The sequence below is a fragment of the Amphiprion ocellaris genome, chromosome 3 (assembly GCF_022539595.1).
Source record: "Amphiprion ocellaris isolate individual 3 ecotype Okinawa chromosome 3, ASM2253959v1, whole genome shotgun sequence".
Taxonomy (NCBI): Eukaryota; Metazoa; Chordata; class Actinopteri; family Pomacentridae; genus Amphiprion; species Amphiprion ocellaris.
Window position 1 is genome coordinate 11,604,933 of NC_072768.1, and position 26,550 is coordinate 11,631,482.

A 26,550-nucleotide genomic window follows, 5' to 3' on the forward strand; every position below is an offset into this window, starting at 1 on the left:
CCAAGATTTGGAATCACTACACATTTGCAGAAAAAAATAAAGTTTTTGAACAGCACATAAAGTTAAGTTAAAATTAAAATAATCACGAGTTGCAGCCTTTGCTTATTTATGTTTTACATGCTGAAGTTGTCCTTCAGTGTTTCACTGATCAGATTGTGCTGTGGGCAGGAACAAGATCAGAGGGAGGCAGCTGCAGCAGACCCAAAGTAGTTTCACATTCATTTATCTGATCAGATTTCAGGGGGCTTTTTTTTTTAAGAAATGGGACCAATAATTGAAAACATGCTAAATATCAGATGGGATCATTGGTGTCACAGGACATCTGCAGACACAGGTCAAAGATTACAAGGAGTTTATTTAACGAATGAAACTAAAACCAACACAGAAAGGATAACTAAACCAAGGTGAAAACAAAAAGGGGAAACCAGACTAATTGTAGGAGAAAGGTTCTGGTTTCAAAGTCTCTGGTCTGGCAGAGAGCGGAAGAATGAAGAACCGGGCCTTCGTGGATTAAGGTGATTGAGAACAGGTGAATCAACCCCCACACCCGTGAGAGAGATGGATGGATGGATGGATGGATAGATAGGTAGGGAGGTAGATGGACCATAGATAGATGGATGGATAGGTAGATTCTGCAGTGGGGAAATTTTCAGTGTGGCAGTAGCAGATAGGAAAAAAAGTAAAAAGAAAAGCAGCACTCAGTGCACAGATATAAATAGATGCTTTCTCCTTAGAGAAGAAATAGAAATGCTTGTAAAAAAAAAAAAAAAAACCTTGTGAAATTGCACATATTGACTTATTTACATTTTATTGCAGTTACTTCATGGGTGATCTGAACTACTGGGAGCAGGCTTGATTGAACACAGTCTGACTGCTGCAGGAAGGAAGGACCTCCTTCAAACATCGTGGGTGAAGCAGTCTGTCCCTGAAGGAGCTGCCGGTGATGGTCCTGTTTCCTGCAGGGGGTGGGAGATGTCCTACATGATAGACAACAGCTTTGTCATCATCCTCCTGTCTAACACCAGCCCAGGACAGAGCTTGCTTTCTTAACCAGTTTCTTTAGTCTCTTCCTGTCTGCAGCCGTGATGCTGCTGCTCCAGCAGACCACTCCATACAGGATGGCTGATACCACCACACAACCATAAAAGGTTCTCAGAATTGCTCCCTGCACCCCGAAGGACCTCAGTTTCTTGAGCAGGTGAAGTCTGTTCTGACCTTTCTTACACCGTGCGTTGGTGTTCTATCTCTAGACATGTTTGAATGTCTTTATCAATAAATGGTCAAACACATGTTGAGTGTCAGCTCAGCTCTTTGTTCCACACATGTATATGTTCCTATGTGATTGGTGTCTTGCAGTCAGAGTGTAAAGAATTGAAGGTGTCAGAGGCTTTCTGTGGTGAAGAGGCTGCAGGACATCAGCTGCTCCAACAGGTGACGCCTTTGTTCTTTGGCTCCAACCAGAACCAGCAATAAATCAGCATGAGCTGCAGCTTATCCACCTCATAGAGTGTATAATAAAGAAACCAAGAGGTTTTAGTTGATAGCTGTCTCTAGTGAATGACCAGCAGTGTCTTGTTCAGGTTGTGGGGAGAAGTAAAAACCTTACAGCACCTGGTATTCCCAGGTAGTCTCCCATCCAAATACTAACCAGGCCCAATCCTGCTTAGCTTTGCAGATCAGATGAGATTGGGTGTATTCAGTCTCAGAAATAGACCTACAATGTAAGTTCTGTACCTCACATGATTCAAATCTCCACTCACACTTTTTATTTGTCCTTTGATTGCTCCAGTACTGATTGATGCCATCATTTAAGCCAATTTACAACAACACCTTGTAGGAAATGTGGTGCAAAGGTAAGTTCTGTGCATCACATGTTGAAGGTCCATGGTTCAAATCCCCACTCACACTTTTTATGTGTCCTTTGGATGCTCCAGTACTAATTGCTAGCATCATTTAAGCAAAGTTAGAGCAACATCTTGTAGGACAGGTGGTGTAGAGGTAAATTTTTTGCTTGGCATGTTGAAGGTCCCCGGTTGAAATCCACCTTAGTACCTTTATTATCTTCACTTCCTTAATAGTTTTGTGTACCATCATTTACGAAAACTAACAGTTACAAGCAGTAGGAAGGATAGCGCAGTGGTAAGTTATCTGCCTCTCATACAGGAGGTTTTTGGTTCGAATCCAGCCCAGGGCTCTTTTGACACTTTTTAAGATAAGATAAAGATAAGATAAAGTTCTTTATTTCTCCCCACTTCAGGGGAAATTTACAGTGTTACAGCAGCTTTATTTACAATATATACATACTTTGGCTGTATGACAACTTCTTTCAACCATCATTATAAGAAAGTCCATGAAGGACCTTGTGTGAAAGATAGCTCACACATAGGTTGTGTGTCTGTCATGTGGAGGGTCACGGTTCGAATCCCCACTGGGAACCTTGCGGAGGATGATAGTGGAGTGGAAAGGTTGTGGTCTGTGGTGTGGAGTGTCAGTGGATTGGAGTTGAAGGGTGGTTTCCAGCAAAACCAAGAAGTTGCCCGAAAAAGGTAAAGAGCGTAAAGAGCGTAAAGAGCGTAAAGAGCGTAAAGAGCGTAAAGAGCGTAAAGAGCGTAAAGAGCGTAAAGAGCGTAAAGAGCGTAAAGAGCGTAAAGAGCGTAAAGAGCGTAAAGAGCGTAAAGAGCGTAAAGAGCGTAAAGAGCGTAAAGAGCGTAAAGAGCGTAAAGAGCGTAAAGAGCGTAAAGAGCGTAAAGAGCGTAAAGAGCGTAAAGAGCGTAAAGAGCGTAAAGAGCGTAAAGAGCGTAAAGAGCGTTTTTATTATTAATTCTTATTCTTAACTGTCTTTCAAGAAGATTTTTGGCGAATTTTGCCCAAATGTGAAAAAAAAGCTTGAGCAGAGTGGGGGATTGAACCTGCACTCTCCAGGTTCCAAACCACCATCACTACCTCTGGACTACCGGTCCTACATACCCAAATACAGGCTTTTCTTCTATTCGTCAAGGCGGTGACATCAACACTGAAAGAAAAAAAAACAATCCACAAAATCAAAAAAAGAACATGATCTACCTACAACTTTTAAAGAACACGCTAAAAAACACAATACTAAAAAGTCACACTCTTCTCCTCATCACTCATTTTTACATTTTAACACAATTTCAAAGCCACACAAATCACATTCTTCATGTCAAATCACTTCTCTTCACTACAAATCGGAGAGAACAGCAAACAAATAAAATACAACTTATGGCTTAAATATCTTCAAAATCTCTTTGCTATTCCTCTACATTCAAATTCCTCAACACCACTCAACAATCACCTGCAGGATCTCTTACTTCTTTCTTAGCTCTGACAAAACATCTTCAAGACTCTGAGAAGACAACTCATTTTCAACACATTTGCTGCTTCGTCTAAGTGTCCACACACATCTCCAGTCATCCACAGGCCTCACCACTGATCAGCTGCACAAACTTACATGTTAAACTTCTCCAAAGATAAAATACAGGCCCTTCTGTCTGATCACAACTTTTACTGGTGGCTCATATTTCAAGTTCATTTCCTTGCAAAGTCTTTATTTTGGATTAAAGTGGGATCTGTGACCAGGCAGATCACTTGTTTATTCTTAGCATTTGGATTTCACTGACATTCCTGTCATGTAGAAAAATAGAAATATCTTTGCATTGATTCAGCTAAACTAACTGCAGATACTGAGAGGCGTAAAGTTCAACAAATGCTGTTTTTATTTACTTCACTGGTGACATCAGTAGATGCTTGCAGTGAAACCACCACTGCAAATATTTATGCATTAAAGTATCACAACTGAAAACTCCCTACAAACGTCCACTTCTAACACCACAAACATTGTCCAGAGGAAATGATATTAGCTGAACATAAAAACATGTAAAACAGCTCTGATGCTTTCATCCTGAGCTCCACTCAAACATTTCACTGTGCAGCAGCTCAGCAGTTTGTTTAAGAAAAGCATTTAGGTTCAATCTGTGAAGCCCAAAACCCACCAGCTTTGAAAAATGACACCATTTACCAGAGTCACAAACTGTAAAAACAGAAGGAATTGTTGGATTTTCTATGTGAATGTGTCGCCTCTCTAGTTAACTCACCCGGTTACGTCTCCATCCTGACACTGCTCTGCTGGACCGGAGCTTCTGGACCAGCCGGGTGGACCTTCCTTCACAGATCTTCCCGGTGGGAGTGATTCTGAGTCGGCCTTGGTTGACTGCAAACTCCTTAAAATGGACACATGAGAGGAAATCGTGGACAAATCGATACAACAGCTTGTTCGGTTTGTCCTGTTCTTAAATGGGTAGAAAACTGCTGAGAGCTCTCAGTTCAATTCAATTTTCAATTCAATTTTATTTATATAGCGCCAATTACAGTCAAATTGTCTCGAGACGCTTTACAGAACCCATATGCCTGACCCCCAGAGCAAGCCAAAAGGCGACAGTGGCAAGGAAAACACCCTTTTAACAGGGAAAAAAACCTCGAGCAGAACCCGGCTCTAATGTGGGGGGACCCATCTGCCTGCTGGCCGGGCGGGTTGAGAGGGACAGAAGAGGTAGAAAGGTAGAGATAGAGGGGTAGAGGTAGAGATAGAGGGGTAGAGATAGAGAGGTGGGGGGGTGGGACTCAAGGACCATAAAACACAGCCACACATCTGAAGCATCCAGCATCCAGCTCTGGGACCAGGGACACTCGGAGAAAGGACACAGAAAGAAACAGAGTGAATGTAATGCAATAATGGTATATGTAGTAAATACATAGGTAGTTAGAGAAGGGCTCAGTGCATCAAGAGAGGTTCCCCAGCAGTCTAGGCCTATAGCAGCATAACTAGGGGCAAACTAAAGGGACGTCAAGAGGGGAAGTCAGTTGTGCAAATGAAAACACCAGCATACCCCGTCAGGGTCCCCCAGTCAGCCCTAACTATAAGCTTTGTCGAAAAGGAAGGTTTTAAGCCTGGTCTTAAAAATAGAGAGGGTGTCCGCCTCCCGAACCCAAACTGGGAGCTGGTTCCACAGGAGAGGCGCCTGATAACTGAAGGCTCTGCCTCCCATTCTACTTTTAGAGATTCTAGGAACAACAAGTAAGCCTGCAGTCTGAGAGCGAAGAGTTCTGCTAGGATAATATGGTACTATCAGGTCTTTAAGATATGATGGAGATTGGTTGTTAAGAGCTTTATATGTCAGAAGAAGGATTTTGAATTCTATTCTAGATTTAACAGGAAGCCAATGAAGAGAAACCAATATAGGAGAAATATGATCTCTCTTGCTAACTCCCGTCAGTACTCTGGCTGCAGCATTTTGGATCAGCTGTAGATATTTCAGAGAGCTATTGGGACAACCTGATAATAAGGAATTACAGTAGTCAAGCCTAGAAGTAACAAATGCATGGACTAGTTTTTCTGCATCACTCTGAGACAGGATGTTCCTGATTTTCACAATATTTCTCAGGTGGAAAAAGGAAGTCCTACAGATTTGTTTTATGTGCGAGTTAAAGGACATGTCCTGGTCAAAGATAACACCGAGGTTCCTCACAGTAGTACTGGAGGCCAATGTAATGCCATCCAGAGTAACTATATGCTTTGAAAGCAATTCTCTAAGATGTTTGGGGCCAAATACAATGACTTCAGTCTTGTCTGAATTTAGTAGTAAGAAATTATAGGTCATCCAGGTCTTTATGTCCTTAAGACAATCTTGCAGTCTAGCTAGCTGATTAGTTTCATTTGGCTTCATAGATAAATACAATTGAGTGTCGTCAGCATAACAATGGAAATTAATACAGTGCTTCCTAATAATGTTGCCTAAGGGAAGCATGTATAATGTGAACAGTATTGGTCCTAAGACAGAACCCTGAGGAACTCCATGATTAACCCTAGTATGCTCAGAAGAGTCATTGTTGACATGCACAAACTGGAACCTGTCTGATAAGTAGGATTTAAACCAGTCCAGTGCTGTCCCTTTAATGCCAATAGAATGTCCTAGTCGCTGTAATAAAAGTTTGTGGTCGATTGTATCGAATGCTGCACTAAGGTCCAATAAAATAAGTATAGAGACCAGTCCATTATCTGACGCTATGAGAAGGTCATTAGTAACTTTCACCAGAGCTGTTTCTGTGCTATGATGCACTCTGAAGCCTGACTGAAACTCTTCAAACAAGCTATTCCTTTGTAAATGTTCAAATAATTGATTTGCAACTGTTCTTTCCAGAATTTTGGAGAGAAATGGGAGGTTGGAAACTGGTCTATAGTTGGCTAAAACATCTGGATCTAGAGTGGGCTTTTTAAGTAAAGGTTTGATTACAGCAACCTTAAAAGCCTGTGGTACATAACCTGTTACTAGAGAGAGATTAATCAGATCTAACATTGAGGAATCAGCTCTGACAGAGTGTTGCTCTGACTCCATGTGTGACTGAGGCTGGAGTGAACAGAGCTGCTGCTGCTCAGCTGCAGCTTCTTATTAGCACAACAACAGACTACGTCTTCACTACGTCTGTGGGTGTGGAGCTGATAAAGAGGATCTTCACCACTGACCTGAGCTGCTGCCACACGGTGAGACGTCCAACAGAGTCACTGAGCAGCTGATGATGAAGAAGATGAAGGCTTCAGGAGGAGGTGGAGGAGGAGAAGCTGCAGGGCCACATGAGACACTGAAGAGACAAACCAGAAATGATTCACACACTAGACATGAAGAAAAGAAAACATCAGAGAGTGTAAAATACAAGAATGAGTCCTGAACATCACTGGTGATGAAGCTCGAGGCAGAAAAACTCAAACACAAACTGCCTCAACAACAAGTTCATTTCTATGGTCAAACTGAGAGCAAGAATTCCTGGAATATTTAGTAAATCTAAACTGTATTTCTGAAATTTAATCCAGACAGGAGAAATATTGTGCATTTTAATATTCGTGTGTGCTGTCCCGATAAGCGGCTGGTGAAGGACTTTCTAAGTCTTATTGCCTCTTTTAATGTGGTTCAGTGTGTGTCGGGTCCCACACATGAACACGGACACACGTTAGACCTGGTTCTGTCTTATGGATTGTCTGTGTCGAATATTGAGATCGGTGATAACGTATTCTCTGATCATAAGCCTGTGATTTTTAATGTCAGCTTTCCGTGTGCTGGTCTTAAATCCAGCGCTCCTGCTCGGTACTGTCGGGTTTTTGAACTCTCTCTCTGCCGGTCGCTTCTCCACTGCTTTTAATCAGCTCTGCGTCCCCTCTCGTTTTTAAACATTTAATTTTTTAATTAAATGTTTTGTCTTTTTAAAGGTTTAATAATCTAATTAAATGTTTTGCATTTTTTTAAATGTTTAATATTCTTGTTTAATTTTATTTTTTAAATGTTTAATTATGGAAAATATTTTATCTGTAATTTTTAATATTTGTATTTTAAAAATTTTCTTTAATTTCATAATGACATGTATTGTATGTTGTTGAATTATCTAATTCAATATTTTGTCTGTTTAATAGAGTTAAACATTAAATACAATTAAATTATATGTACATATACCACCTTTTAATGTTTAGTTTTCTTTTTAAATGCTTCATTGTATTTTCTCTTTAATTCCTATTTGAAGTTTTATTGTCTTTATGATGTAATTTTCTAATTAAACATTTAATTTTTTAATAAAATGTTTCGTCTTTTTAAGGGTTTAATAATCTGATTAAATGTTTTGCATTTTTACAAATGTTTAACATTCTTCTTGTTTAATTGTATTTTTTAAATGTTTAATGATGGAAAATACTTTATCTGTAATTTCTAATATTTGTATTTTAAAAATTTTCTTTAATTTCATAATGACATGTATTGTATCGTGTTGAATGATCTCATTCCATATTTTGTCTGTTTAATATAATTTAATGTAATTTAATGTTTAACTCTATTAAACAGACAAAATATGGAATGAGATAATTCAACACGATACAATACATGTCATTATGAAATTAAACAAAATTTTTAAAATACAAATATTAGAAATTACAGATAAAGTATTTTCCATCATTAAACATTTAAAAAATACAATTAAACAAGAAGAATGTTAAACATTTGTAAAAATGCAAAACATTTAATCAGATTATTAAACCCTTAAAAAGACGAAACATGGGTGCCCATATAGCTCAACGGGTTAAGCGGGTGACCCATGTACAGAAGCTGGTCCCCGACGCAGCGTCCCGGGTTCGAGTCACGCTAGTGGCCCTTTGCTGCAAGTCTTCCCCCGACTCTTCTCCCCCGTTTCCTGTCTGTCTCTCACTACACCTATCCAATAAAAAAACAAAACATTCATGTTTTATTAGAAAATTATATCTTAAAGACAATAAAAGTTCAAATAGGAATTACACTGAAAATACAATGAAATATTTAAAAAGAAAATTAAACATTAAAAGGTGGTAAAACATTTAAAAAGAAAAACCTTAAAGATTTAATCGAAACATTAACAGACTGTCTGAAGGTTCAAACTAACAGAGAACTACTCAAGAACTTTTAAGATTTCAGTCCTCAGACTGTGTGAAGGTTCAAACTAACAGAGAAGTACTCAGGAACTTAGAAGATATCAGTCCTTGGACTGTCTGGAAGTTCAATCTAACAGAGAACTACTGTGGGACTTAGAAAAGTTCAGTCCTCAGACTGTCTGAAGGTTCAAACTAATAGAGAACTACTGTGGGACTTAGAAAATTTCAGCCCTCAGACTATGTGAAAGCTCAGGTCCTGAGGACTCGGGAGGTCTGGAGGCTTTGAAAGTCTTGGAACTGAGGGTTCAACCCTCCAGCACAAAGGCTAAAGTCCAACCTCCTGAGAAAAACGATCGAGTCGAGACTCAAGTTAAAAAAAACTCGAAAATGGCAAAAAAATAGATGATAAATGCGCAAAAAAAAAAAAAAAAAAAGTATCGCGCGCAGATTAGAGGGAACAGTGGTCCCAAAACTGTTGATAAATTATTTCTCAATAAAACCTCATAACCAGTTACATAAGCACACCCTCTTTACTGACCTCTTTACCAATAAACCCCAAGACATACTTTGCCAAAATCCATAATAATCCATAAAATCTTTATTTGCACCAGCCCCATGTGAAAATGACATCAGTCTGTATTTGTAGAGCATCTCATGAATGTAGCAGCACCGTTTAAATGTTTCATAACACAGAATATAAGCAAAGAGTATATAGGGATACAGACAAACATGGGAAATAAGAAACGTGCTCTTCAATAGTTATTGTCATTATTATTACTAGTAATATTATTTTTGTGTCCACTACAACCCATACAATCATCTAGTGTAGTCAAACAGGAATGTGTGCATGGCGAATCAAATCCAAAACAATCCATGAACCAACGACCACGTCTTGATTGCACTTCATATTATTGACCACTAGATGTCCTACTCGAGCACTGTGTTTCATTGAGGCCTCGAGTAATGAACCATGTTTTGAATGAAGTGTCGAAGCTTCAACAAAGCCTCGATCAGCCATCACTAACAACTGGTTGTTGAACTGCTCCTGTAACTTGCTTACTTCCTGTATGCATCATCGAACGAGACCAAGCTAATCACATCATGATTCGGAAAACATCGAGCGAGAGGGACGTTCGGCCTGAAACACTGCAGCTGTGGTTTATGCTAATATCGCCAAAGGTAAAGGGAATCGCTGATAAAATGGTAAATTCCACCCACATTGCTCTTAAACTCATATATGTATTCTGTATAAACCCAGCTGCTGACAACTTACTATAAACCGCAAAAAACATACACTGAACAACAACAAACAGCATACAAGAAGTCCTCTCCTCTGACTTGCATTTGTAGGAGCAACAAATGGGTCAGTATACAATTGAGGGACTTTTGAAGTCCATGGGATATATCTTGCATACATTTTTATTAAAAGTAAAAAAAAAAACCTAATGTTTTTATGTTCATTATGATCATGTCTTTACAAATTCCATAATTATTTATTATGGAAACAATAACTTTTTAATACAAAATGACTGGATATCACTAAAATGTCAGTTAAATAGGTCCGTGTAAATACACGTGTAAATACACATTGCCAATGGCAATTGGATTTTCCGTTCTGAAACGGGTATTGAAAAACAAAAAACGAGTGGTTATTTGATTTTCGTTTTAAAATGTTAAAATTGAAATACAAGGCGTTTTTCCTTTTCATGATCAAAAAGGGATATACGAAATTTTAAAAATGCTTTGATTTTCATTTTATATTTAGAATAACAAAAAAAATAAAATCAGTAAGAGACAGAAACGAAAAAAAGGTCCGTTTTTTCATTTTCTTAGCCAAACGACAAGAAGATTCTCAGAGGGCGGAGCCAGAGAGCAGTGATGAGTCAGACTGACTGAGAGCCAGAGAGCAGCGATTGGTCAGACCATAGATACATATACAAGAGAGCGCGCTAGCGTAGCTAGTGCTCTCCCTGACCTGCGAGAGGCAGCAATGTGCCGCAAGGCATCCAGCCTGCTGGAAATGAAGAAGAAGAAGAAGAAGAAGAAGGAAATGAAGAAGAAGAAGAAGCGTCTCTTGTCTGTGTTTCTCTATGGTCGGAACGTCTGGTAGCATCTCTGGCTGCTGTTGACCTTGTTTTTGGAGTAAAACACGGTAAGAAGATAAATACTTGTAACCAGTGGCGTTGTTTTGTTGTACGTTAAGTCAGCGACTTGTGAAGAGTTGTGTTTTGTCGTGTTTGAGCAGTTGGTCCGGACGTGTTAGCTAGCTAAGCGGCTAAGTTAGCTAGCGGGCTAATTAACACAGGTGGCTAACTTACCGCTGAACACCTGTGTTAGTTGCTGCTGCTGCAGTCCCTCATTATTAGAATAACCTTCTCAACCCGTATTTCTCTGCTGTGTATTTTAGCTTTTAAAAAAATTATTTTACTTTAAGGTTAACTGAAACCCGTTGAGCTGCACTGAAGTTTAACATTCAGCTGGTTTGAATTAAACCGCGCTTAACTTAACATTGCGCAACATTACCTCTCTGAATTGCCATAATTTCATTAAATTCCTTCTCTTCCACTGCTCAAGTTCAATCCATTACATAAAGTGACATTATTAATGAATAAACTAACTACCAGCTATTTTATTTATTTATTACTGCATGTATTTGTAGTAAAACATGAGTTGAAACACCCTACTTTTGGATCTAGAACTGCACAAGCCGTTCATTTTCAGTCACCTGATGAGTTAAACTTACTTTTTATGTGAGGTTGAAGCAGAAAGTTTGAGTTAACAAAGAAAGTTCTTTATAATTTGCAATATCTGTTATCTCTGACTGAGGCTTTAGTTTTTGTTGAGCTGATTTACACATAGAAACTTTGTTCAGGAAAATTTCTCAGTAGCTCAGAGGACAGGCTGCTTTTTACACAACCTTGTAAGAGAATGTCTGTCAATGCTTTCAGCAGAATTTAGAAACACAACACTTCCTAAACAGATATTTTGAGGCTGTGAGGTTAAACGTTTGAGAGTATATCAGTGTGTTTGTTTGTGGTCTTTCTGTTTCTAGGTGGAAGCTGAATTAGTGAGGATGACTCCTGCTCCTGTCATCTCTAAGCTCCTCACACATCTTTACCTGCACATGAGGAAAATCACTCCTGTAGAATGCAGGTATGTTTGTCATTATTATAAAAAGATGTTGCCTGGTGACCTGTCAGAAACCCATCATACAGAGTCAGCCAAAATAATGTTTACACACATCAGGAAAAGAAAAACTTGCATAAATGTTTCAATACCAAATTTATTCAGACATCATGAGATTAATAAAAGTCATCTTTGGCCTCTACAATTACAAGAGATGCTCAAAGTGGTGGCCACTGGCTTCCAGACATTTCTGTTGTGTTGTAGACGTCACTTGTTGATGCTCCATTCATGAGGGTAGCGCCATCTGTTGGGAAAACATCGTACAACAGGACACAGAGTTGTCATAATTTGATCAAACTTAGAAAGAGGTATCTATATGTATAGAAGTACTTATACAAATGAAATATTTATAAAAGTTTTTCTTTTCCTGATGTGTGTGTACATTATTTTGGCTGACTCTGAACTTAATGAGTACAAAACTGTCATTTAATTGTTGCTCTGAAAGCTTCTTTAGTGAAAACCAGCTGATGTTCTGCTTTGAAACAAACTGCTGTTGAGGTCTGTGTTTTTAGGTTTAACCCCACAGTTTCTGAATGAACTGATAGTTGTTTTTTTCCCCTGATCAATGTGGACGCTATAATTGATGGTAACATTTACTGATCATATAATCAGCATGACAGTATAACAGTATAACATTCTGACCACCTGACTAATACTGTGTTGGTCCCTTTATGCTGCTAAAACTCCTCTGACCCAGTGGTTCATCAGAACCTCTGGGGATGTCCTGTGGATTCTGTGGATCCTGTGGGTTGCAGGGTGGGTCCTACCTAGACCAGGCTGATCCTGGACCATCCCACAGATGCTCCATCAGATCTGGATGTGGGGAGTGTGGAACCCAGGTGAACAGCTTAGCTCTGTCGTGTTCCTCGGACCACTCCTGTAGTAGCAGTTCTAGTTTGTTCTGCTGAGGGTGGCAGCGGGCATCAAGGACTGCTGTTGCCATGGAGACTAGGGGGTTGTTTGTCCTGCAGTGTTTAGGTGGTGGTACATGTCAAACATCCACATGAATGTCAAGGTTTCCCAGCAGAACGTTGCATTAAAACAAGATGATGGATGTTGTTCTCTTCAGCTGTCAGTGGTCAGAATGTTGTGGCTGATCGGTGGATCTGTCTGCCTTTACTCTGACATCCAGAGTTATACAAAAGTGTAGTATGTGTGCAGTGCAGAAGAGATTTACTTTATTGTATGCATTTTTATTTTTTTTTTAAAGGGAGAGCATTTTTTATATCCACCTGAAGAAGACCTAATCTTTCCCTTCAAAGGATAGTTAATTATTACTACGGCTTCCATAGTGGTCCCATCAGAGAAAATCATATCCATATACAGATTTTTATTAATTCCAGGGCTGGTTCTGTAAAGATTATAATAATTACTACATCAGATAATTCTTGGTCGCAGTTGGAATTTTGCAGCCTGAGAGATGGTTGGAAAGGTTTGCAAAGTATGTTATAATAGAAGATCTTTATTGTCATTGTACATGAAATTATCTGCAAACCAGCAAAGTGTATCAGTCTAAGGTATCTAAAAATAAATAAGTAAAGAAAAATGCTTCTAAAGCCAATAATAAACAGAATATTTTGAGGAAATATTCTAAAAAGGAAAGAAAAGCTCCATTCTCACTCCTCTCAGGATAAACTGTCATTAAAATTGACATTAAATTTAGCTTCAACACAAGATAAAAACATTTACTTTCATTACTGATATTGTCAAGTTTTAATAAAGTTCATGCTACTTTTATAAAATGATGAAAGTGAATAAATTGTATTTGTGTGATCTGTGTTTGATTTCTGTCTTTTCTCCTGTCATCCAGATGTTCAGAGGGAGATGATGCCACATCTGGTCCAGCTGATGGAAGGTCTTGAAGTTCTCTGACTGGCCTCGACTGAAGATGGTCGTCTCACTGGATTTAAGGTTCAGATGCTCAGTAACAAACTCCACCAATGTGCCAACAGGGAAGCTTTAGGTTTATTAAATGTTGCTATGAAGGTATCGCTGTTTTTCTTTGTGAATGCAATGAGCTCCAACTGAAACTTGAATTAGAACTTAGAAGTAAATCCTTCCATCTGAAAGGATTTAGTTGCATTAATAACCTCATAACATTCTAATTTTTATTCCAGTCTTGGTTGAAAATAGAATCTCTGTATTGATTCAGGTAAAAACTGAACTTCACAGCATGTTGGAGCAAAACAACCAGATGAAAACTGTGATGGTGTTGGATTGTCAGACCGTAATGTTGCAGCTCAAAGCAGCTTTTCTAGCTCAGTTCATTCTGACATTCAGCTATGAATCAACACAGCAGATGGTGATCCATGCTGTGGAAGTCTCACATCTCCTGATTTAATGGAGCTGCTTTGCACTTTTTACACTGTTTATTCACCAACACTTTATTTAATAAAAGTCCCATCTAGTTTTTATGAGGAATGTGATGTTTTAATTTCTCTGTGAATAACTGCAGTCTAATGCAACAGCTGGAATTGTAACATCTGTCCTGATATTGATCATGAAATATTGATCAGAATACTTATGGTTAGCAGTCATCCCTGAAGTTTTACATTAAAATCTTTACTTGTGTTGTGAACTTTGGTAAGAAGCAGAAACGTTAGTGTTGCCATGGATACATGAGTATTAAATTCTGTCCATGTTTCCATTTTGGGAAATTCAGTCCAGTTCCAGAATGTGGAGGAATTTAGTCTCAATCACAGACAACAAATATTATCTGAAAGTCGGGTTATTGTTGTTTATCAGCACAATAGATTAATGTTAGAAATATTCCAGTTAAGACTCTAGAATATCATGATTTATGTAAATTTACCTCAATAATATGAATGTTCAGGTTAAGGTTGTGCAGTGATATTTATTATATGTGTATGTAAGTTTAGCTGATTAAAGTTTATTACTCTGCACTAAAATATTATTTAAATTGACATCATTATTATAATATTTAGGGTCAGACCCTACAGTATTGAGATTAAGAAATCAAATATTCTATAAAATGTAAATACACTGAACTCATTTGGATATATTTAAGTGAGACTCTACAATATTATTTGCCCCAAATCTATCTAAATCAAAATTTTAATCATTTTTACTCCAAACATTTACTGATTTAAATATTAAAATCACTCCTTTCTAATCCTCTGCTGTACGTTCAAACCTGAGGCCTTAAATAGAAACACACAAGTATCTGATTGAAGGAACTTCTGCAGAGTCCTGGTTCCAGAACATGATGATAGAATTATAGACAAACTTTAACAAAAGCTGCCTGAGAGTTTACAGGTTTTTATGTTAGATTTCTTCAGTAATTTAATGAGCGTTATCAGCAAAAATCAAGTGTTCATTTGATGAACTTTATTTCCTAAAACATCCAGAATTGGAGCTCATATCTTTGGCAGCTGTAAAGTTTCTGCTCCTTCAAAGTTCACAACACAATGAATGAATTCCTAAAACACTCTCAATGCTGGAGAGTGTTTGTGATGCTGAAGCAGTGACCAGTTTTTCTGTTTCTTCTCTGGAGATGCACAATGAGGGACGTCTGCAGCGACTGAGAAAGAGTCTCACCACATCCTGACATGAGGAAAAAGACTTTATTGAAGACTACAATGAGAAAAACTATCAGACAGCAGACGGCATGCATTCAAGGTGAGCTCTGAACATTTGATCTGGAACAGGAATTCAATAACTGCAGCATGAGCTTCATTTCAGTCTGCAGCTGCTGAATTCATGGATGAATCATCTGGCACTAGAGAAGAAGACCATCAAACATCCACGTCAGCTGATGGAGGTCCAAGAGTCTCACCGAACAACCAACCTACAGAGTGAAGACCTCGAATCTGATTGGACGGCCTCCTATTCAGCCACATGTGTGAACAAATGCCTCTAAGTTGATTTGTTTTCTAAAATAAATCTAGTTTGAGTCCTAATCTATGCCTGTGTGTTTGCTTCTTTACACCGCTGGTAACAGTTTAGGCTGTTGGATTGTTCCAGATAAGACAAGTAAAAGATACAGACCTGATCAAAATCTTAAGACCAGCTGAAAAATAGCTAGAATTTACCTTTTGCATATTTGGATCTTAATGAGGTTTTAAGTAGAGCTACAATATGCAAAAGCAAGAAGGGGGAGTGAGACAAAAAGCACTTTGAAAAAGTAATTTATTGAAAACAACAAGTAAACTGAAATAGGCTGTTTATCAGCTGATCAAAAGTTTAAGACCACAGGCTATAAAAGCCCAAATCTGCTCAAAATTCTCATTTTCTGTCAGGCATTCACATGGTCATGCCCTCCTGATGGCTAAAGCTAAGAAGCTTTCTCTTCTTGAACGTGGTCGGATCATCGAGCTGCATAAACAAGGCCTCTCGCAGCGTGCCATTGCTGCTGAGGTTGGACGTAGTAAGACAGTCATTCTAAATTTTTTTGAAAGATCCTGAGCATTATGGAACAAAAAAGTCAAGCAGTAGACCCAAAAAAATTACAGCTGCGCTGCGCCGGAGGATCCGATTGGCTGTCCGTCAAGACACAGGGCGGTCCTCGACCCAAATTAAGGCCCTTACTGGTGCCGACTGCAGCGCAATAACCATCAGACGACATCTGTGGGAAAAGGGTTTCAAAACCAAAAAACGAATTCAAAGACCTCGTCTCCTACAACGCCACAAAACTGCCCGTTTGGACTTTGCCAGGGAGCATCAAACATGGGACATTGATGAGAAAAAATTTCACCTTGACGGTCCAGATGGCTTCCAACGTTACTGGTATGACAAGGAGATCCCACCTGAGATGTTTTCTACCCGGCACAGTGGAGGGGGGTCCATCATGATCTGGGGTGCTTTTTCATTCAGTGGAACACTGGAGCTTCAGGTGGTGCAGGTCGTCAAACGGCGGCTGGTTACATGCAGATGTTGCAGCGGGCATCCCTCATGACTGAGGGCCCTCATCTGCGTGGTAACAGCTGGGTTTTTCAACAGGACAACGCTGCAGTTCACAATGCTCGCTTGACCAAGGACTTCTTCAGGGAGAATAACATCACTCTTTTGGACCATCCCGCATGTTCCCCTGATTTAAATCCCACAGAGAACATTTGGGGATGGATGGCAAGGGAAGTTTATAAAAATGGCCATCAGTTCCAGACAGTTGATGCCCTTCGTGAAGCCATCTTCACCACTTGAAGCAATGTTCCCACCAGCCTCCTGGAAACACTCGCATCAAGCATGCCCAAACAAATTTTTGAAGTGATTAACAAGAACGGTGGAGCTACTCATTACTGAGTCCTACTGAGAATTTTTTTTGTTCTGGTTTGGAGGGTTTTTTGTAATTTTTTGAGCGAAGGTCTTAAACTTTTGATCAGCTGATAAACAGCCTATTTCAGTTTACTTGTTGTTTTCAATAAATTACTTTTTCAAAGTGCTTTTTGTCTCACTCCCCCTTCCAGCTTTTGCATATTGTAGCTCTACTTAAAACCTCATTAAGATCCAAATGTGCAAAAGGTAAATTCTAGCTATTTTTCAACTGGTCTTAAGATTTTGATCAGGTCTGTACTTCAGAGCCGTTCTACCACGAGCCTGACAGGAAGAACTCCAACAGCTACTGAATGTTCCTGTGGTTCCCTCAAGGCTACAGGAGGAGCCCTACGAGGACGAGCCAGTCCACCTGATGGCGGCCAGTCGCTGCGGTTCAAAGCCAACACTGACTACGTGGACTTCTACTGGACCACACGGAGGCCTTCAAACCAGACCAACAAGTTCACGGACTCCCCGACTCGTGGGTCTGAGGACGCCGCCGAGCCTCGGCCCAGCCGGCCACCTGTCTGTGGGTGTTTGAGTGCTGAGAGGTTTGTGGATGCATGTGAACATGTCTGTGTTGAAACAGCAGCTTTTGACTCAGTAACGCCGGGAAAAACCAAGAGCTCCTTTATTTGTGACTTCCACTAAAAAAAACTGATGAAAATAAGTTTGCCAGGGTTCTGACTGATAACAGATTATTAAATAATGAAAATAATTGTTTAAATATTCCTTTAATCAATCCTTTTAGGTCTACATTTCCTTTACACTGACTTCTTGGTATATGTACAAGTATTTTGGGTGGAATATACCATTAAGCCCAATGTTCAAGGGTTCTTCTGGGAATATACCATTAAACCAACCTTTTAGGTAAATGTTCCAGGATGTTGGGTAGAGTATATCATCAGATCAACCTTTTAGGTCTACATTGGAAGATTTTAGAGTAGAATATTACTCCAAACCATCGTTTAGGTCTACATTTAAGGTGGAATACTCCTTTACACCAAGATTTTTTTGGACTACATTGAAGGATTTTAGGTGGAATATTCCTTTGAACGAACTTTTTAAGTATACGTTCAAGGATGTAGGGTGGAATATACCATCACACCAACCTCCAAGGTCTACAGTAGTGAATTTTAGGTGGAATATACCATTAAACTTACCTTTTAGGTCTACATTGGAGGATTTTAGGTGGAATTTTCTTCCAAACCGTCTTTTAGTCTACATTTAAGGATGTTTAGGATGGTATATTCTTCCAAACCAACTTCTCAGGTCTACATTTCAGGTGAAATATTCCTCCACACTAACTTTTTTGGTCTACATTGAAGGATTTTTCCTAAACCACCCTTTCGGGTCTATATTTGAGGTTTTAGGTGGAATATTCCTTTTAACCAGCCCCTCTGTCGCTCTGAGGATTTGGGATGGAATACTCGGTTAAACCAACATTTTAGGTGCATGTCCAAGAATTTTTGGTGGAATGTTCCTTTAAGGTGGATGTTTGAAGACCTTGTAGGTGGAATACTTCCTGAAACCGACCTTTTAGGTCAACATTCAAAGATTTAAGGTGGAATATTCCTTTAAACCAACCTAAATTTCATGTTTTGATCATTATCAAGTGAGAAAACCTCAATCCAGACTCCTCATAATGATGTTTGAGATTTATGCTGCTGTTATTTGTTTAGTCCAGACTAAATGACAGAAATCCACAACTGTAATTTTATTTCAGGACTCGGTTATTAAATGTCAAAACAATCCATGTGACTCTAAAAACTCAACAGCTGTACAAACTCTAAGATTAAACTCTCCACAAGGATCGAAAATAAGTTGGACTTCTACATGAGAGCTTTAATTATTGATCTACTTCCTGAAAAGTTTGGTCAATAAAAAAGACAAAAACTATTTTCAGCTGAACTAAAGAGAGACTTTGTGATTTTTCTGCTCACATGTTGTGTTGTTGTAAACTTAGGCTTTCAAATAAATATCCTCCTAACCCCCTGGAAACCAACGTTTGTCCTGTTTTTGTGTTGCTCCTCGGCGACCCTCGACAGCCGGGTCGTAATGTTTTTTGAGCAACACACTATACTATGACGTTTTTACAATAAGGGTTCTACTATGGAACCAGTTTGACATGTTCAGGCATTCTTTGTGTAAAAATTCAGAGATTTCAGGTATCAGAAGGTGGTTTTCAACCTTTCTTTGTTAACTTTCTGCCTCAACTTTAAATGAAATTTACTTGACTAACCCAGCCCTGTGGACTTCCAGTAAGCTGTGTTCCTATTGGCTGTCCAGGTGGCTGCTTGGTGTTATCAGGAACACCTGAGCAGCTCAGTGTCTTCCTGCTTTATTTGGCTGCAAACATTTCTTCTGTTTCTCTTCACCACTGAACCGGGTTTGGCTTCCGTTGCTTTAGTTTGTTCTTTAGGCGTTGGCTTGCAGCTTCCAGCAGTAAAACAGACTTTAATGTGTTTCTTGGTGTGTTTTAGGGCTTTGTACTGGATAGTTGTCTTGGTAAATGTGGTTCTTTAGCCACAGTTAGCACATGGTGCTAATGTATGCAGTGATTAGTGGATTTGGTGCAGCTGAGTTGTGTCTTTATCTTGGCTGTAGTGAGTCTTTAGAGGTTTTTGGTCAGACACATTCTGTGTTCTTGTTTGTGAACCAAGGTTGGTTGTCCAGAAGGTAAGAGTACCTGTCCTGATTCTCTGTTTAAAGAGGTTCTCTGGTAGGCTGCAGGAGACTTTAGCGTTTGGGTTGTGCTAGTTTGGTTTTTGTATGGTTTCATTTGGATGACTATCTTGAGGCCCCTCCATGTGGTTTAGTGAGGTTTTCTGCAACAGTTCTACAAAGCAACCTGCAGCAGAAGAGACTCAGAGTTTTGAGGAAGTTCTGGAGACCAGACTTTAGAGCAGCAGAAACATTTGTCAGCAGTTTGAGCAGGAGAAGGTGAGCTTCAGAGAAGAAATGAGACGGAAACCTTCTTGATCTGTGTGGTGAGGTCCTGTACCAGGAGTTTGAGCAGGTTGTGAAGAGTCTGTAGTTCTTTGGTCTGAAAGCACAAGAAGAGTCGACTCATTAAAGGAGAAAACAGGAGATATTGTTGGTTCTTCTGTCGCTCTGCAGTTTCCAGTTTCCTTAGACTGAATATCAAGTTTATATTTTAAATGATTTCCCATGTGAGCCCAAGAAGACTTCAATAAACTCCCTCCATCCCCTGGACACAACATATTTTATTACCATGTTAAATGTTTTTTTTTGTTTGTTTTTTTTAATGTTTTTGAGTTTTAATCATAGTTTTTTCTCTTTGCTTGTTTAGTTTTGTCATCTGTGTAAAAGGTGCTAAACAAATAAAGCTGAATTGATAAACTGAATAATTGACTAACTCATGATTGTGACAACAGAAGTATTTTCATTGTGATTTAAGGGTTTATTTCATTTTAAAGATTAGGGTTAAAATCTTGACAGAAAAAGAAGATTAAAGAAATAAACTACATAACAAAAAGCAATTAAATCAAAGGAAAAAAAATAATACAATAAAACGTAAAAAAAATGTATTATTAAAAAGTATTTTTTAAATGTTTAATTATTGAAAATATTTTATCTGTACTCTTTAATATTTGCATTTTAAAAATTTTGTTTAATTTCATAATGACATGTATTGTATCTTGTTTAATTATCTAATTCAATATTTTGTCTGTTTAATATAGTTAAACATTAAATACAATTAAATTATATTAAACAGACAAAATATTGAATTAGATAATTAAACAAGATACAATACATGTCATTATGAAATTAAACAAAATTTTTAAAATGCAAATATTAAAGAGTACAGATAAAATATTTTCAATAATTAAACATTTAAAAAAATACAATTAAACAAGAAGAATATTAAACATTTAAAAAGATACAAAACATTTAATTAGATTATTACACCTTTAAAAAGACAAAACATTTAATTAAAAAATTAAATGTTTAATTAGAAAATTACATCTTAAAGACAATAAAACTTCAAATAGGAATTAAACAGAAAATACAATGAAGCCTTTAAAAAGAAAATTAAACATTAAAAGGTGGTAAAACATTTAAAAAGAAAAACCTTAAAGATTTAATCGAAAAATTAAACATTGGGAAAGAAAAGGAAATTTTTCAAACAATTCGATAAAACATTTGAAAAAACAACAATTAAACATTAAAAAAGACCAAACATTTGTAAATCAAATCAGACAGTAGTTTTGCTCTTTTCTCACCTTTTATTATTTTCTAAACATTTAAGAAGAATCAAACTCAAGACAAAACATTTGAAAAGACACCAGTTAGATCAAATTAAACAGAAGAGACAATAAAACGATCAAAAAGAGCAGAAACAGATAAAGGTTCTAAAGCGTTTTCTAGTCTGATATGAAAACATCAAGTTGTTTCTTCAAACATTTCCTCTTTCTACTTTCTTGGTTTGATTGTGGACAGATTTGCTAAGAACTCATTTCAGAAAACTGCTTTCCAGATAAAATCTACTAGTAGTTGAAGGCATTGATCAAAGTAATGTTACCTTCTGATCTCCATAAACTTTACTGTTCAGTGAAGAGAATCAAAGTTTGTTGAGGATTTCTAAAAAACCCACTGGTGAAGGTCTGACAAGAACTCAGATGGATGGTCTAAATGTGAAATCAAGACTCATGGTCACAAGTTTTAAGGCTTCTGTTAACCAGAAAGTTCCAATTAACAGAGAAGTCCTGAGAAACTTTTAAAATTTCAGCCCTCAGACTGTCTGAAGGTTCAAACTAACAGAGAACTACTCAAGAACTTCAAGGTTTTCAGTCCTCAGACTGTCTGAAGGTTCAAACTAACAGAGAACTACTCAGGAACTTAGAAGATATCAGTCCTTGGACTGTCTGAAAGTTCAATCTAACAGAGAACTACTTTGGGACTGAGAAAATTTCAGCCCTCAGACTGTGTGAAAGCTCAAGTCCTGAGGACTCGGGAGGTCTGGAGGCTTGGAAAGTCTTGGAACTGAGGGTTCCACCCTCCAGCACAAAGGCTGAAGTCCAGCCTCCTGAGAAAAACAGTCGAGTCGAGACTCAAATAAAAAAAAAAACTCAAAAATGACAAAAAATAGATGACAAATGCGCAAAAAAAAGAAGAATTAGTATCTGAGCGGATAGCTCAGGGGGATAAGAAGAGGACTTCCAAGTGGAAGGTCGCAGGTTCAAGACCCGCCACTGGCCCTTTTCTTTGTTTGTCTTTGTCAGGATTTTGATAAAATTTAAGAAGTGTCTGGTCTTGAACCGGCGACCTGCAGCTCCATAGGCAAATCCTTAACTCACTGAGCTACAGATCAGATGAAAAGAAATAATTTCGTCGTCCCTTTGGCATCGTAGTTCCTGAAGTGACCACATGGGCAGACCCAAGGCGGAGTCTGGGTGGAGTCAGGGCGGGGAGTAGGCGGGGAGATGGGTGGCAACCTCCCCCCTCTATTCCCCCACCTCCCCCCACCGCCCACCACACCTTCCCCCACCCGACGAGTTCTTCGAGTCTCCACGAGTTCTTCGAGTCTCCACAGGGTTTTCCCGAGTTTCTGGAGTTTCCACGAGGTCGGAGGCAGAACAAGTTGTCATGAAGAGGTGTTGAAGTCGGCGAGGATGGACTGACTTTTTACAGCGACTAGAAGGAAGACGACTAGAAGAGCAGGTCTTTAACCACCATCCATAAAATCCATGGAGTCGCTCCACAGAAATGAAGGGAGGTCAACTTTTATCAACCTCAATCCAGATGTTCAACTTGATATCTTTACTTGGAGATTTTTAGCACCACAAACCTTTAGTATCACACTTTATTATCATTTATTAGGACTTTAATGGAATCCACCAGCAGATTTAGTTTTTGTTGACAAACTTTATTCTTGTCATCGTGGGACTGCAGTATTTAAAACTGTTCCTTCTATTTGACCTCATGTTTATTAGTTTTAGTGGAGAAAGTTATTTTAATAGTCCATTAGTCTCCTAAAAACAAGTAATAAATTGGATTAGTCAAGAGCTTTAAATTTCTTACTTTGTCATATTTTAAATATGACAAAAAAAATAAAAATAAAGTGTCTTGAGACAATTTGACCTGTAATTGGCGTTATATAAATAAAATTGAATTAAAATTGTATGTATCTTGTAATGTGGGAGTAATTCAGCCATATATGTTGGAAAACACATTTTCTTTGTCCATTAATCTGTTGATTGTTTTCTCCACTAGTTCATTTCTTGTTTTGGTTTATACAATGTTAATCTCAAATATATTAAGTTTACTGTCATAAAAACCAAAAAGATTTACATTCATGATGCAGGAATCAGGCAGTTTTTCACTTTTTATCTTAGTTTAGTCAGAAAGATAGTTGATAATGTGTGAATTGTTGCAGCTTGTGAGCCGTAGAAGGTTTTAATCTTTGCGGCCGAGTGTCAGAAAACATTAAGAAAACAACATCACCAAAACATTCAACAAAGATTTGAACATCATTAAAGGGAAATCCAACTTTTGCATGACAAATTAATGGACATTTATTTCCAACGTAAATGTGTGATATTCATCCTCTGGAGCTTTCTCTTCACATCGTCTTCCACCTGGACTGGTTTGGTCGGGAGCATGTGCAAGAAACATTTGAAAAACTGCACTTTAACATCAATGAATGACACTGAAGTTTAATCTCTACATAAATGAGACTGAGTCTGGATGTGCTGCTCTGTCATTAACTCCTAAGTTTAGGGAAAGTTCAAACAAAAGAGGACAGTTCAGATAAGACTTGACAATGAGCTTATTTGGAACAAACATCTCAGATTTTCTGAGCTTCAGCACCTACAGCAAGATATTTTAACAACAAGCAACTCAAGAGATCCAAAAGTTGGAGAGAGTTAGCTTTAGCTGAGCCAAAGAACATGTGGGACACTAACCTAGCAAACATTTAAGACTTTTCTCTGTGAATTCTGAGAAATAATTTCCTATTTAATGACAGAGATACACATCTTAACTCAGTCTCATTAAAACAGACTCTAATTCAGTGTCATCCATCCATATTAAAGTGCAGTTACCCAAAATGTTTGTTGCATGAGCTCCAACAAAACCTGTCCAGGTAGAAGGCCACTTTGACAAACAGGAAGTGGATGATTCCAAGCAGATTTATGGAAGGGGGAACCGGACTGTACTAAGTGTGGTCGAGTATAGAGGGGTGTTCTGTGGGTTTTTAAGGCTGATAATGATTATTACTGAGACATTTGGAGTAGATATTCATTTGCAGTAAATGAAAGTATTTAAAATCTTGGAGTTAAACTTAGAAGAACACAAACTCTAACAGAAAACTTTGTTGATACGTTTTTGTTTTGTTGACAGATGTTAAGTTAAAGGAGTTTTATTCGTGACGTATAACCAATCAAATCACTCCAGAAGACAGAGCAACCACAGATAGATAAAGGTTCAGAGCCAAAGTAGCGCCATTTTAAAATTTATTTATTACTGTAAATTGGTAAAAAATAAAATACTGATAATCAGTAAATCAGTCAGCCCACAATTACTACAATTCTACAATGTATGTCTCTTTCCTTTGACTTGTTATTTGTACAATATATGATGTATATGATGGCGTTTTTTCATACCAAAGGCTCAACTATGATGTTTTCTAACAGACATACTATACTATTCTGTTTGTTCTGGCCCTGGGCCACTGCATTCCTCCTCTGTTGTTTTCTGGATTGTACTCAGCTGCATGCCTTCGTCCACCCGGCCTCCGTTGACTCGTCCCGCCTGCCGTCTCTGGAGCTGAAGCTGGATTGGAACAGACCAAAGTACAGTCCAATCACGATGCCAGCTGCCTCTCAAAAGGCTCCTTCATCTGGCAGGTGGCGGCACTTCTTCTGAGGGGAAGCTGAGCTGGCCTGGCAGAACTTTGGAGATGTGTTCCAGTGGTTGGTGGATGTGTGGGGAGATAGAGAGGGACCTTTGAATTGTTCAGAAAGGAAAACAGGAAACCCATTGGTAGTTTTAGTTTAGGGTGCTACTGCGGTGTGTTTTTGGGCTTGAAGAGGTGAACAGGAAGAGTTTTTTTTCGTATTGATTATCTTTTACTTTGTTCCTGGTTGGAATGCCCATCAATGTCAACATGAAGTTCACTTTTAGTTCTGTTTATTTATTTTTATTTTACTAACACCCATTTGCTTTTAACCCCCTCACATGTTGTGTTGTTGTAAACTTACTCTTTCAAATAAATACTCGTCTAACCCTCTGGAAACCAGCGTTTGGACTGTTTTTGTGTTGCTCCTCACCTACTTCAGACAGCCGGGACAAAACAACGTTTTGTGGCACGTTTTTACAACATGTTGAAAAATCACTTTTTTTTTTTCGACATAGTATACTATGGCGTTTTTTTGCGCCAAAATTCATGATGATTTTTTTTTCAAAGAAAACCTTTCTGGAGTGTTTTTCACGGCCTCCTTTACATTATTTCATCATATGGCACGTTTTTACAACATGTTGAAAAATCGCATTTTTTTTCGACATAGTATACTATGGCGTTTTTTTGCGCCAAAATTCATGATGATTTTTTTTTCAAAGAAAACCTTTCTGGAGTGTTTTTCACGGCCTCCTTTACATTATTTCATCATATGGCACGTTTTTACAACATGTTGAAAAATCGCATTTTTTTTCGACATAGTATACTATGGCGTTTTTTTTGCGCCAAAATTCATGATGATTTTTTTTTCAAAGAAAACCTTTCTGGAGTGTTTTTCACGGCCTCCTTTACATTATTTCATCATATGGCACGTTTTTACAACATGTTGAAAAATCGCATTTTTTTTCGACATAGTATACTATGGCGTTTTTTTGCGCCAAAATTCATGATGATTTTTTTTTTCAAAGAAAACCTTTCTGGAGTGTTTTTCACGGCCTCCTTTACATTATTTCATCATATGGCACGTTTTTACAACATGTTGAAAAATCGCATTTTTTTTCGACATAGTATACTATGGCGTTTTTTTTGCGCCAAAATTCATGATGATTTTTTTTTCAAAGAAAACCTTTCTGGAGTGTTTTTCACGGCCTCCTTTACATTATTTCATCATATGGCACGTTTTTACAACATGTTGAAAAATCGCATTTTTTTTCGACATAGTATACTATGGCGTTTTTTTGCGCCAAAATTCATGATGATTTTTTTTTCAAAGAAAACCTTTCTGGAGTGTTTTTCACGGCCTCCTTTACATTATTTCATCATATGGCACGTTTTTACAACATGTTGAAAAATCGCATTTTTTTTCGACATAGTATACTATGGCGTTTTTTTGCGCCAAAATTCATGATGATTTTTTTTTCAAAGAAAACCTTTCTGGAGTGTTTTTCACGGCCTCCTTTACATTATTTCATCATATGGCACGTTTTTACAACATGTTGAAAAATCGCATTTTTTTTCGACATAGTATACTATGGCGTTTTTTTGCGCCAAAATTCATGATGATTTTTTTTTCAAAGAAAACCTTTCTGGAGTGTTTTTCACGGCCTCCTTTACATTATTTCATCATATGGCACGTTTTTACAACATGTTGAAAAATCGCATTTTTTTTCGACATAGTATACTATGGCGTTTTTTTTGCGCCAAAATTCATGAT

At 38.1% G+C, this 26,550-nt stretch overlaps 3 long non-coding RNA genes across 7 annotated transcripts in view; 1 reads left to right on the forward strand and 2 right to left on the reverse strand.

The window, feature by feature from the left end:
- Positions 1 to 3,711: 3,711 nt before the first annotated feature.
- On the reverse strand, positions 3,712 to 7,172 carry LOC129348275 (uncharacterized). Its single transcript, XR_008600777.1, has 2 exons — positions 6,539 to 7,172; positions 3,712 to 4,238 (listed from the first exon to the last, which is right to left on the reverse strand). It is a non-coding gene; the product is annotated as an uncharacterized LOC129348275 (long non-coding RNA).
- Positions 7,173 to 10,531: 3,359 nt separating this feature from the next.
- LOC129348142 (uncharacterized) lies at positions 10,532 to 15,564 on the forward strand. Of its 5 annotated transcripts, XR_008600612.1 has the most exons (4): positions 10,532 to 10,610; positions 11,511 to 11,611; positions 12,342 to 12,483; positions 13,455 to 15,564. It is a non-coding gene; the product is annotated as an uncharacterized LOC129348142 (long non-coding RNA). The 5 variants fall into 5 exon arrangements; XR_008600613.1 differs by lacking the exon at positions 12,342 to 12,483; XR_008600615.1 differs by lacking the exons at positions 10,532 to 10,610; positions 11,511 to 11,611 and having other exon boundaries at positions 12,148 to 12,483; positions 13,455 to 15,283; positions 15,347 to 15,564.
- An 8,816-nt stretch (positions 15,565 to 24,380) lies between these two features.
- LOC129348249 (uncharacterized) overlaps positions 24,381 to 26,550 on the reverse strand; it is an 8,369-nt gene continuing 6,199 nt past the window's right edge. The window contains exon 2 of the long non-coding RNA XR_008600718.1: positions 24,381 to 24,884. This is a non-coding gene — a long non-coding RNA (uncharacterized LOC129348249). The remainder of the gene's footprint in view (positions 24,885 to 26,550) is intronic.